This window comes from Macrobrachium rosenbergii, chromosome 31 (assembly GCF_040412425.1).
Source record: "Macrobrachium rosenbergii isolate ZJJX-2024 chromosome 31, ASM4041242v1, whole genome shotgun sequence".
Classification (NCBI taxonomy): Eukaryota; Metazoa; Arthropoda; class Malacostraca; order Decapoda; family Palaemonidae; genus Macrobrachium; species Macrobrachium rosenbergii.
Genome location: NC_089771.1, coordinates 5,583,894 through 5,596,393, shown reverse-complemented (window position 1 = coordinate 5,596,393; position 12,500 = coordinate 5,583,894).

The window sequence follows — 12,500 nt, the reverse complement described above, 5'->3', positions numbered from 1 at the left end:
AATTGAGTAGATAAATAGATAAGGATACGATTCTGAAGAGACATAAATACTGGTATTGGCATCTCAGAATAGGATTCTGATGGTGCAGCATTTCAAGTTGGGGAGCTGTTGTTGAGACACTCCCGAGTCAGTTTTCCTCGAGCGCGAGTTTGTGTGTGTGTTTAATGATGCGTCACGGGGCGCAAGGGTTTAATGTGGGAATAGGGATTTATGGGCGTTAATTCATACTGGGGAGTGTTTGGGCATAAATAATGCGTGTAGTGTGAGTAATTGTGGTATCTTGACCGCTTGTATGTGTTAAAATATGCGAAAAAGAGCAAGTTTTCTCTCTCTCTCTCTCTCTCTTTCTTTGGTGAGGGAATTCTCGCGCCGTCGAGCAGAGGCGTACGTAAGTGTTATCTTTTTTTTCTATTGTTAATTTTAGTGTCAGATTGGATTGCTTTTTATTGCATTGCAACTAATTTCCGGGAGGTGGCTGTCAGTGACGTCATCCCCTGAGTGACGTGTCAGCGACATCATTAGTCTGGGCAGAGTTTCTAGCACACTACGCCTTCCATAGGCAGTGCTCTTGAATTTTGGGCGTACCTTATATCTTTTGTTTTTTATATATATATAGCAATCGGCAGATCGCATCGGCATTTAGGGTTTAATAAAGGGGAGTATTTTATTCTTGTATTATCTCTGGGGACTTTGATAACTGGGTAATAATTTCTTTGTTAACATTTGTGGAGTTACTGTGTGTAAACATTTCTTACGCAAGTTTGAGTACATTTCTTAGGTTTTTTAAAACCTTTTTTTTTATTTTTATAATTACACACGTGCGTGTTTTATTGCGGGTACAATGTGTGTGTATGGAAAGGTAGAACCTGTTGCTGTGAGCTTACTCGTCAATCTTTTGCTTTGACGACTGGAGGCGAGCTCGTCTCTTCAGGGTCTTGCCCTCAGTTTTTTGTGTGTGCTTCAGCAGGCCTTGGTTGGGAGAGTGATAGAGTGAGGTGTTGCACCGAGGGTGAGGGGTACGAATTCTCTCTCTCTCTCTCTCTCTCTCTCTCTCTCTCTCTCTCATGTCCGTCTGCTCGAGTCCTGTTTTCTATACGTGAGAGTAGACTCCCATTTTCTTTACTTGGGGGGAGACTGAGTGTTTTTTTTTTTTTTTGCTTTTGCCCTTGAAGTCGCTAAGTTGATCTTGATCTACTCTGCAGTCAGCTGTGCGCTCAGCCCGCCCAGTTTTTTCCCTATGGGACTTTGGATTTAATTTTGGGTTTAATTCGTTTTTTTATTTAATTATGGGTTTAATTAATTTTGGATTTAATTGAGGGTTTAATTAACTTTGGATTTAATTGCGCGCTTCATTAACTTTGATTTACTTATGGGTTTGATTAGTACTTTCTTTGGATTTTTCTGGATTAATTCTTAGAGTAAAGGGGATTAACATTCTGGGTTTCTTACTGTATGGGAATTCTTTCTGGGGAAATTGTTTTTCTTGTGTTTTTTCTGTAAGGGGTGTCCTTTCGCGGGACTTGGGAATATTTTTCATTTGTGATCAGCCAAGAATAAGTTAACGGATTTATTTACGAAGAAGAAGGCTGAAAAAATGAGGAGAGAAAATAGTGATCAGAGATTCCTTAGGTCAGCCTTTGGTTGTGTAGGACGCGGAGATTCAGTCTGCGGATTGAAGGGCTTTGTTGAATTCTGGAACAGCCAGAGGTCGATGTTTGGCTTGAGTTCTTGGACAACACGGGTACGTTGCTTTAATTGTAATATGCAGGGACACGTTAAGAGATTTTGCCGTGTTAAATATTGTGGCAGTTGTAAGAGTTATGGTCATCCTTGGCTGTCCTGTCCTTCTCGGATACAGTATAATGGTAGGCCTGCATTTCAGAATTTTGTTAGCTCAAATAAGAAAGTTGCTCACATAAATTTTTCAAGGGGAACTTGTGATCGGGGAGCATTGTCGAAAGACAGATCAGTTGCGAAGGAAAACCGGAAGGGTGTTTCTTGGAATATAGGACTTCTGGGGGAACCCTCAAGGTCAAAGCCAGTCGTGATTGGGTCTTTACATGGGATAAATGTAAGGGTTTTTATAGATACAGGCACCTCTATTAATCTGATGACACCTGCTAAGGAGTCAGTATGTGATGTTCAAGCAAATAGGTTATGGGTTTTGGGATATGTAGATGTGGATTTGTCTCTTGGGGGTAAAACTTTTACAGAACCATTTTTGGTTATAAAAGGAGCTGCTTTGGGGAATACGTTGTTACTTGGTCATCCAGCATGTCGGAGATGGAAAATCTCGGTTCATGCAGGGGTATGTGGTATAACTGTGGGTGTACCTGGTGTGTTTGTTCCTTATGAGGGGACGGATGTGAGTGTGGTGGATGAATATGATGGATCAGGTGTATATGAGAATCTGCGGGTGGATGCTGAACATGTGTCGGTGGGTAAGAAGTTTTGTAAGGGGGCTTTGTCAGATGATGTGGTTGTTGGTCCTGGTATGGTTGCTATGGTGAAAGTTCGAGTGAGAGGAGTGCATAAATCCAGACAGATGTGTGTAGATGAGTGTAGCGAGAAGCTGAAGTGGGTAGTGTGTATGGGTTCTATAAACAAGGTGTCAAGTTCAGAGGATACTTGGGTGGAATTGCTAAACTGTAATGATTCAGTTCGTAATTACCAAAAGGGTACTTACGCAGTCAACTTTGTTGACTGCGTCGATGAAGATAATTCAGTGGCTATTGTTGGGGATTTTTGTAGTTTTTCAGAAGCAGATTTACAGGCTAGGAGGCAGGATTTTAGGGATCATTTGGCCAATGCTGATTTAAAGAATGTGCAGAGGGTGTGGAAGATATTCTGGCTAAGTTTGCGGACATAGTCGCACTCAGAGGGGATAAGTTAGGATTAACAAATGTGTTAGAACACAAGGTTCAGTTGGAGGACAAGACTAAGACTATTTTTGTTCCTTCATATAGGATTCCCTTTAAGATTAGTGGACAGGTAAAGCAAGAGGTTAATAATGAGAGAAAGAAGGCATTGTTAGGCCCAGTTCCTCACCTCTTAATTTCCCATTGTTGGCAGTACCTAAGCAGGATGGTTCACTCCGAGTTTTTGTGGACTTTAGGAAGTTGAGCGAGAAAACCATTCTTGATCGATGTGGCGTGTTTGCCAGATTTATTTATTGAGATTGGGGGCAAGAATATTTATTCCTCAACTGATCTGATGCAAGGGTATTTGCAAGTACCACTTAGCGAGGAGAGTCGAGAGTACATGGCTTTCTCGTTGCCGAAGTGCATTTATGAGTTTACTTGGGTGCCGTTTGGTCTATCAGGCAGTCCGATGACATTTACTAGGCTAATGAATACTGTGCATGGCTTGTTAGGGAAGTCCATTTATTTATACATGGACGATATTTTAGTTACCATTGATTCAGTAGAGGAACATTTAAAGGTTCTTAGGGAGGTTTTTAGGAGGCTTAAGTTAGCAGGTTTGAAGATAAAATTAACTAAGTGTAATTTTCTGAAGAGGCAAATAGTATATTTGGGTCATGTCATTTCTAAAGACGGTGTTAGAGTGAATGATGATAAAGTTAGGGCAATTGTAGATTGTACTACTCCCAAGAATAAGAAACAGATTCGGTCATTCTTAGGCATGGCTGGATTTTTCTGTAGATTTGTGAAGGGTTTTTCTGTTCTAGCATTTCCCTTGACAGATGTCCTGAGGGATGATGTGCAGTTTGTATGGGTAGATGGACAGCAAGCAGCTTTTCAGAAAATTAAGGATGCCTTAGTGAATCACCCAGTGTTGAAGTTTCCTGATTTGGAATGTCCTTTCACATTGGTAACGAGCGCTAGTTATGATGGTATAGGGGTATGTCTTATGCAGAAGTTGGATGGAATTCTCCATCCGATTGCATTTTACAGTAGGAAGTTTAAGACACCAGGTAGTAATGAACGGTTATGGTCAGTAATAGACAAAGAGGCCTTTGCCATAGTGTCTAGTTTAGTATATTTCAAAATGTTACTAATGGGAAATCAAGTTGAGGTTCTGACGGATCATAAGCCATTTTTTGGATCTTTTTAATAAGCCAGATCTTTCCTCAAAAAGAGCTCGGTGGTATCTGACAATCAGCGATTTTGATGCTAAGCATAGGTATATAGAGGGTAGACAGAATGTTGTAGCAGACACCCTTAGTAGAAGTTTTTCTGATGCAGATGGTACTCAGGTATGTTACGTATCTGGAGATTGCAAAGACTGGGATATTAGTTTAGTAGAAGCTAAGCAAGATGAGGAGATTTTGGCAGACGCAAAAGCGTTTCTTAGAGGGGCATTAGTTAGGAAAGGTTATAAGCTGCCTTTTACAGGGCTTGAATTAGAGGGTAATTTGTTAGTTAGTGAGGATAAGGTGATATGACACAAATAGCTGTTCCTAGGAGTTTAGTACCTACGGTGCTAGATATTGCTCAGTGTAGGTCTGGCAGTCAGCATTTGGGGATTGAGAAAACGTATCAGAATATACGGCGACAATTCTTTTAATAGAATATGCTCATGTCAGTGGAAGACTGTGAGAAACTGTTCAGTTTGTAATGTGTGTAAGCCATCAAGGGTCGTTTCTTGTAAACTGGGTTCATTCCCGATTCCTAGCAGACCCTGGTTCTGTATTCATATGAACCTTCTGAGCAAATTCTATGAATATAGTTATGGCCAAAGCCACCTGTTGGTGATTGTTGACGAATTAACTAGGTTCAGAGAGATTTTTCCGTTGAAGCATGAGATGGCGGAAGAGGTGGCAGTCGCATTCTTTAATGGGTGGATTTGTCATTTTGGGGTTCCTGAGGTTCTGATTACAGATAATGGGAGGGAATTTGTGACCAAGACGTTAGAGTGTCTTGCGGATGTAATGGGCATTCGGAAGGTCACTATTATTCCCTATAGACCAGAAGCTAGTGGGCTGTGCGAACGAGCAAATCAGGAGGTCATTGAAGCTCTTTGGATGACCGTTGTGGGAAATGATGTGAATTGGGATCGATATATTCCACAGGTGGAGCATAGCATCAATATTATGGTTAGTGATACCACTGGAATGTCTCCAGTGAGGCGCTGTTTGTTTACCCAGCGTGGGGTGCATTCGATTCGTTGCCTATTCGATAGGGGGAGGAAACGATCAAAGCGCTTGTCTCCACAGCTAAAGAGAGATATGCTCGTCTTGCTAAGAATCTTGAAATGAAAACGAGAGACACGGTAGATAGGATTCAGCAAAATCCGGATAGAGTTAAAGTTGCTGTGGGAGATAAGAGTTTTGGTGAAAATAAATGTCAGTAATCAGTTGAACTATATGCTAGGTCCTAAATTTGAAGGTCCTTTTCGTGTTGTGGGAGGAAAGAATGGGGAATATATTTGTTGTTCTAAATGATAACACGGGTGTTTCTTGGTTGACACATGTATCGGAAATTAAAATGACGGGTTAATGGGAATCTTATGGGTAAATTCCTGGGTTGTACTGTGGTTATGATCATTTTTTTTTCTTTTTCTCTTTCTTTTCTCTCTATTTGTTTTTTTAATGGGTTGTAAATGGGCGTAACTTGTATTTTTTTTTTTTTTTACTGAGGAGGACGTTTGTCCGTAGAGTTATACAAATCTTTAATTGTCCGAGTTCAGTTTTTGCTCTTATTAAATTAAATGCAAAATACCATACGGTTTTATATATATGTATATGAATTTCTTTTTGTTTTTTTTTTCCCCGTTTCGAGATAGGGTATCTTAGAGATTCTATCTTTTGTTTTTATGCTGAAGTCTCGTATTCATATGACTTTGAGAGTCGTGGCATGGGCTAACTTCTTAGTGAGGTTAGGCCCGTGTGTTGTTATGTAGGAATATTACGACGGGTAGCAGTCGTCTGACGCAATATCTTTCAGTATGGAGTTTCAGAGTAAAGTTTTGTTACTTAGGATTTTTCTTCGGGGTAATTTGTACATCGGACGGAATTTGTCTGATCTGTTACTGGTTTGGGTAAATCAGTTAGGGTTTAGGATTGGATTAGGAAGACTTTAATATGACTTTCAAATTTAGATTTTTCAGTTCTCTTTTAAAAGGAGTAAGATGGCTGTGCCATTGCTAATTGTAGCTGTAATGAACTTGGGAGCGATTGCTAGTATATCAATTCCTATTTTGCCTAGAATTGGGCAGGTATCGACAGTATTTGCTAACCAAGGTAAAACTTTGATGACTTTACGAGATATTTTACCTCTCAGGTGTTTAGAATTGCCTTTAATGAGTTCATTACATTGGTAGGGTTCTCAGATATTTTTAATGGGAAGAATTTGTATGGGTAGTATCTTAAAGTTAGTGTACCTGATAGTGGGTTGATTGTGGAAATTCCAGTTAGCAACTTGGAATCGTTTCACAGTTTTATCATACGGCCTTTTCCTTAGTGGTTTCAATATTTCAGTAATAGTATGGCCTAGGGAGTAGACTCGGCTCCTTTTGGGTTGACTGTCGACATGTACAACTTAATTTATACACCGCTTCCGCGCAGCAGCGCCTAATAAATGACTTCTGTGAGCCTCAACTGATACAAGTTAGATATGGGTGCCGTCTACGTTACTCCTGCAGGTTTTTACGCCTGCGCCTTCATGAGAGGATCCAGGGTTTTTTTTGAGAGATGTCGTTGACGGGAGACATCTGTTTGGCGCAAAAGGATTCGTGGGCGCCACATTCAACATGGGCTTGTGCAGTCGCAGGCCGTTCAGCATAGTTGGATCATCAGGAATTCAAGATGTGAAGAGAAGCATGGGGTTGTACAATTGCAAGCCGTCCAGAATATTTAGACCGTCAAGAATGCAAGATGGGAAGTGATGCGTTCTATAATGAACTCTTATTGGAATAATAATCGTGCATACGAGACATACATGCGTTTACAGCTGCTGCATTGCAAAATTAACGATACATAAATGAACGTCTTCAAAAATGATCGAGAATGAGCTTACAGTCTCATTCGAAAACAGTGGTTCTTGACCTTTTTATTACCACGCCCCCTCTAAGAGTTGGTCCTTCTTCCATGCCCCTCTTGCATCTATGAGTAAAATTCCCTCCCTGATTTAAAGGACAATGAAAAAAAAGTGAAAGAGGACGGGTGTTTTTATTCTTTTGGGAATGAATTAGTGAGATACTTGAAATTGCTTCTTAGCGACTCTTGTTAAGAGAATACCGAAAATAATTAGAGATTTTTAAATTTTCCCTAGGGCTCGAGCCCCCACCCTCCTTGAAAATTGCAGACGCCCCCCCAGGTTGAGGATCACTGTAAAATAAAAAGACCTTGGTTAAAGTGAAATCCCATCCTATCAGTGTTGTGTCTTTCAAAGTGGTTGATATCCAGGAATTGTGTCAATCACCTTTCGAGATTTTAAAGGAAATAGAATGGTTTCCCTGTGATCAATTTCGACGCATTCCCTTCATAGTGCCATTTTTATCTATTTGCCTATTGATTAATTTTTCTTCTTTTTTCATAAGCGCGATGTCTTGTTTCTGTATTTCCCTTTAATCCCTCTTACTTCTTCCTAATGAACTTCATATTCTTTGGAAGCTTCAATATCCCTGTGGGATTGTTTCATATGAATAGGTTTCATCTACTGAGTAATAATAATAATAATAATAATAATAATAATAATAATAATAATAATAATAATAATAATAATAATAATAATAATAATAATTACGTAACAGAAAAAGAGTCATGTTTCCAAGTCCATTATTTGTCCCCACATTGCTGACAATCTTTGCTTTGTAGCTTTAGATATTTATTATTAAACTGGAAGTGGTATTTCGTCCCTGTACCTTAATCATACCTTTAGCTCAAAGTCTCACACAAGATTCATTTTTTAGCCATATGCATATTATTTTTATTTATTTACCTTTTATTACTTAAATTTAATCCCAGTAGACAACCTTTTTGCAATATTCAATTTAAATAAGGAGACTGCATTTGACAAACAGATGAAATGAAGTTTATCAGTGTCTGGTATCGGCTTTTTCTGTCTTGGTGTCTAATTTTTTTTTAATGTTGTTGATTTTAGAACGTTATTCTTAAATTACATTTTTTTTCTTATAAATAATTAAAAATGCCTTTTTAAAATTAAGGTAAGTACTTGTCATAATTTCTTTAAATAAAATGTACTGTTAGGCGCAGCTAGATTAAAATTTAAGTCCGAAGGGGACTAACATTATTTAAATCAACTGAACTTTACTTTCTAAATAGCATGTAATGTAAATCTGATGAAATAAAACTAAAATGAACAAATTATTTGAAACTGAATTAAGCAAAGGCTTAGTTGCCAGAATTTTCATAAGTTTCGTTTGTGGTCGTCTTATATTGTTTAGGATTATATTGAGATTATTGTTCGAAATATTTAAGCAAAGTAACTTTAATAATTGATTACTATATCCACCAGTCAATATTAATGATTTTGGTTGGTTCATAATTTCAAGAAACTTATCAAAAGGATGTTTTCCTATTAAAGGCAATTATAATCTTTTTTTAATGTAATGCGATTTATAATGCTAATTTACTTAGTTACTTGAACTACATGGAATATTTATAAGCTTTTAGCAATAAAATCGCGTATATGACGGCATTACATAAGATATTTATACAGAATAACAAATATAATGTAATTACCATTTCCTGTAGTTATCTGGATTTAAATCAAATGTATAAATATTTTTCAACATATTGAGCTTGACTCTTTTTTTGAGAAATTCAATTTATTTTCCTAAGTTTTCCAGGAAATTTACTTAAAATACTCCATTTTTCTTTTTTTATTAGTTTTCAAAAGCATATGATATATCACTTTAATAGCTGCAAATTGTATAAAAAAATGTTTTTTCCGCAGCATTTGAATATTATCAGTGATTTCTAATATGAAAGTAAGGAGACTGATTTAGAGTATGTATATATATATATATATATATATATATATATATATATATATATATATATATATATATATATATATATATATATATATATATATATATATATATATATATATATATATATATGTGTGTGTGTGTGTAGTGTTAAATGGCCCTATCCTTAGTTTAAATAGGGCCATCTTTTATAGCTGTGTCTGTTTTAAGAACAGAATCAATTATCTTATTCTCCTAAGACGTCTGTGGTAGCAGTGGCTCCCTGGGTCAGCAATTTCCTTCTCCCTCTTCGTCTTCCCTCACTGAACCTATTCTTAAACAAAGGCCTACTGGAATTAAACAATGACTTACAAGACTAGTCTTTATTTGCAAATTTAACGAGAGCGATTCAGCAAAAGTTACGATCATGAAATGGAGTGAATTCCACCCCAATAAACAGAAATCATCACTAGAGGAAATTCTGATTCACAAACATTCAGGTTAATACTTCTAAACCAACCAATACTAGTGACTAACACCCTGGTCACCAATCAAGTAATAAGGTTAAAATTATTCTAGACCACAGTAAATATCATATAGTATATAAAAGAATAACACCACTTCCAAACTACTCGTCCTTACAAGACGAACCTAGGATTCCTGTTGAAATAAACATAACAATATATTAAAACCTAAAATGAAGTTAAATGCCATGATTATTTAAAACAGAAAAATGCACAATGGAAACGACAGGAAAATGTATAGAGGAATTTCACTGCAGCACAGCTGGGTCTTTCCACCGAATGTCAGGAAAAGATATTAAGTGTTCCTGAGCTGTGGTACTCACTTTCTATGGCGACAAATAACAGATTTTCTGGTGGCGATCTTCCAAAGCAGACCTAGATTTTTAATGAAGTCCCCCTGGATGGAAGAGCCTATCCCCTTGTTAATATACCATTAAGGAGTGCAACACACATAAGCACTCACACTGTCTCCATGTACTTAAATCCTGATCATCGTCAGGCGAGCACAAATGCATGGGTCAGACATCTCGCTGTATCCAACTGTGCAAACTTCCAATGTCAACACAAATGCGCCTGCAACGGGAGTGCACTGACAGGCTAGCACATAGTTCTCTACTGTTGTCCAAAATCATCCAAGACTTTATATATATATATATATATATATATATATATATATATATATATATATATATATATATATATATATATATATATATATATATATATATATATATATATATATATATATATATATATATATATATATATATATATATATATATATATATATATATATATATATATATATATATATATATATATATATATATATATATATATATATATATATAAAGAACAAGATCTGATTAGCTTAGATGCTTTATATATATATCTCTCATCATTTCAAGAACAAGATCTGATTAGCTTAGATGCTTTGTGAGCTGATCTCTCTCTCTCTCTCTCTCTCTCTCTCTCTAAGCCCCCTTGTCTACGTTGTTCCAGTGTCCGCTCTACAAATGTAAAGCTATCTGCTGGCTTATGTGTGCGTGAAGTCGGCTTTTGCGTAATCTGGGAATATCTGAATGTTAATTTGGGGATTTTCCGACCCACTGCCTTTGCTCCTGACATTAAAAGACTGTTCCCTTTATCTGATTCCTGGTTGGATGTAGGTTTCCTGCTCCTGCAGAGTTTATATTGAGTGATTCTTTTAAGTAACAATATATGATAACTAGGGACTGGGATGTTTTATTCATTTAGGTCGTAACTTTTTCGCGCATGTTAGTATATGTTTGTTATTAAATAGGTATTTTTGGGCTGAGAATGTTATTATAGCTGGACAGTTTTGTTGCATTTTTCATATATATATATATATATATATATATATATATATATATATATATATATATATATATATATATATATATATATATATATATATATATATATATATATATATATATATATATATATATATATATATATATATATATATATATATATATACATATATATATATATATACACACACACATACACACACACACACACACACACACACACACACATATATATATATATATATATATATATATATATATATATATATATATATATATATATATATATACGTGTGTGTGTACACAGAACTTCGAAAAAGACTCGAATTCTCTTATGGGATTTATAAAAGCTTTGGTATAACAATTTCTGATCAAAATTTAATGTAAGGTAATAATTTACTCTGACCTACCTCGTAGAATATAGCTTGATAGCAGATGACTACTTATAAGATATTTTTAAAACTCATTAAAAACATACAACTTAAATAATGGTTTTATTATGATTATTACGGCATGAAGACCCAGTCTATTCATAAAAATAATCATTAAAAAAACCTAGATTTTATTGCACGTTTGCGAACGATCGTTTGTCTTAAACGTTGTCTTTCACATTTAGTATCTCAACTAGATTGCATGGCACTGAATCCCGTCCGTTTAGATGTTCTAATTTTAAAAGGATATATTATACGAATTCTAATTTGTAAAAGGATATATTTTGCGAATTAGAATTTGTAAAAGGATATTTCTGACGAATTCAAATTTGTAAAAAGGATATATTTGGTGAATTCTAATTTGTTAAAGGATATATTTGATGAATTCTAATTTGAAAAAGGATATACTTTACTAATTATAATTTGTAAAAAGGATATATCTGACGAATTATAATTTGTAAAGGATATATTTGACGAATTTTAATTTGTAAAAGGATATATTTGAATCATTAGATTTTGTAAAAGGATATATTTTACAAATTGTAATTTGTAAAATATATATTTAGGAATTACAATTTGTAATTAGAATTTGCAAAAGGAGAAGTTTTACGAATTAGAATTTGTAAAAGAATATATTTGACGGATTAGAATTTGTAAAATGATATATTTTACCAATTCGAATTTGTGAAAGGATATATTTAACGAATTTTAATTTGTGAAAGGATATATTCTACCAGTTAGAATTTGTAAAAGGATATATTCTACCAATTAGAATTTGTAAAAGGATATATTTGACGAATTCGAATTTGTAAAAGGATATATTTGACGAATTCGAATTTGTAAAAGGATATATTTGACCAATTAGAATTTGTACAAGGATACATTTGACGAATTCAAATTTGTAAAGAGATATATTTGACGAATTCGAATTTGTAAAACCATATATTTGACCAATTAGAATTTGTAAAAGGATATATTTGACCAATTAGAATTTGTAAAAGGATATATTTTACCAATTACATTTTGTAAAAGGATATGTTTGACGAATTATATTCTGTAAAAGGATATATTTTAGGAATTAGAATTTGTAAAAGGGTAGTTTACGAATTAGAATTTGTAAAAGGATATATTTTTACGTATTACAAATTGTTAAAGGGTGTATTTTACGAATTAGAATTTGTAAAAGGATATATTTTACGTATTATAAACTGTTAAAGGATGTGTTTTACGAATTATAATTTTTAAAAGGAAATATTTTACGAAACCCTAATAAAATTGCATGAAATTTGTGAATGCAAATTGGGGTCAGTTTT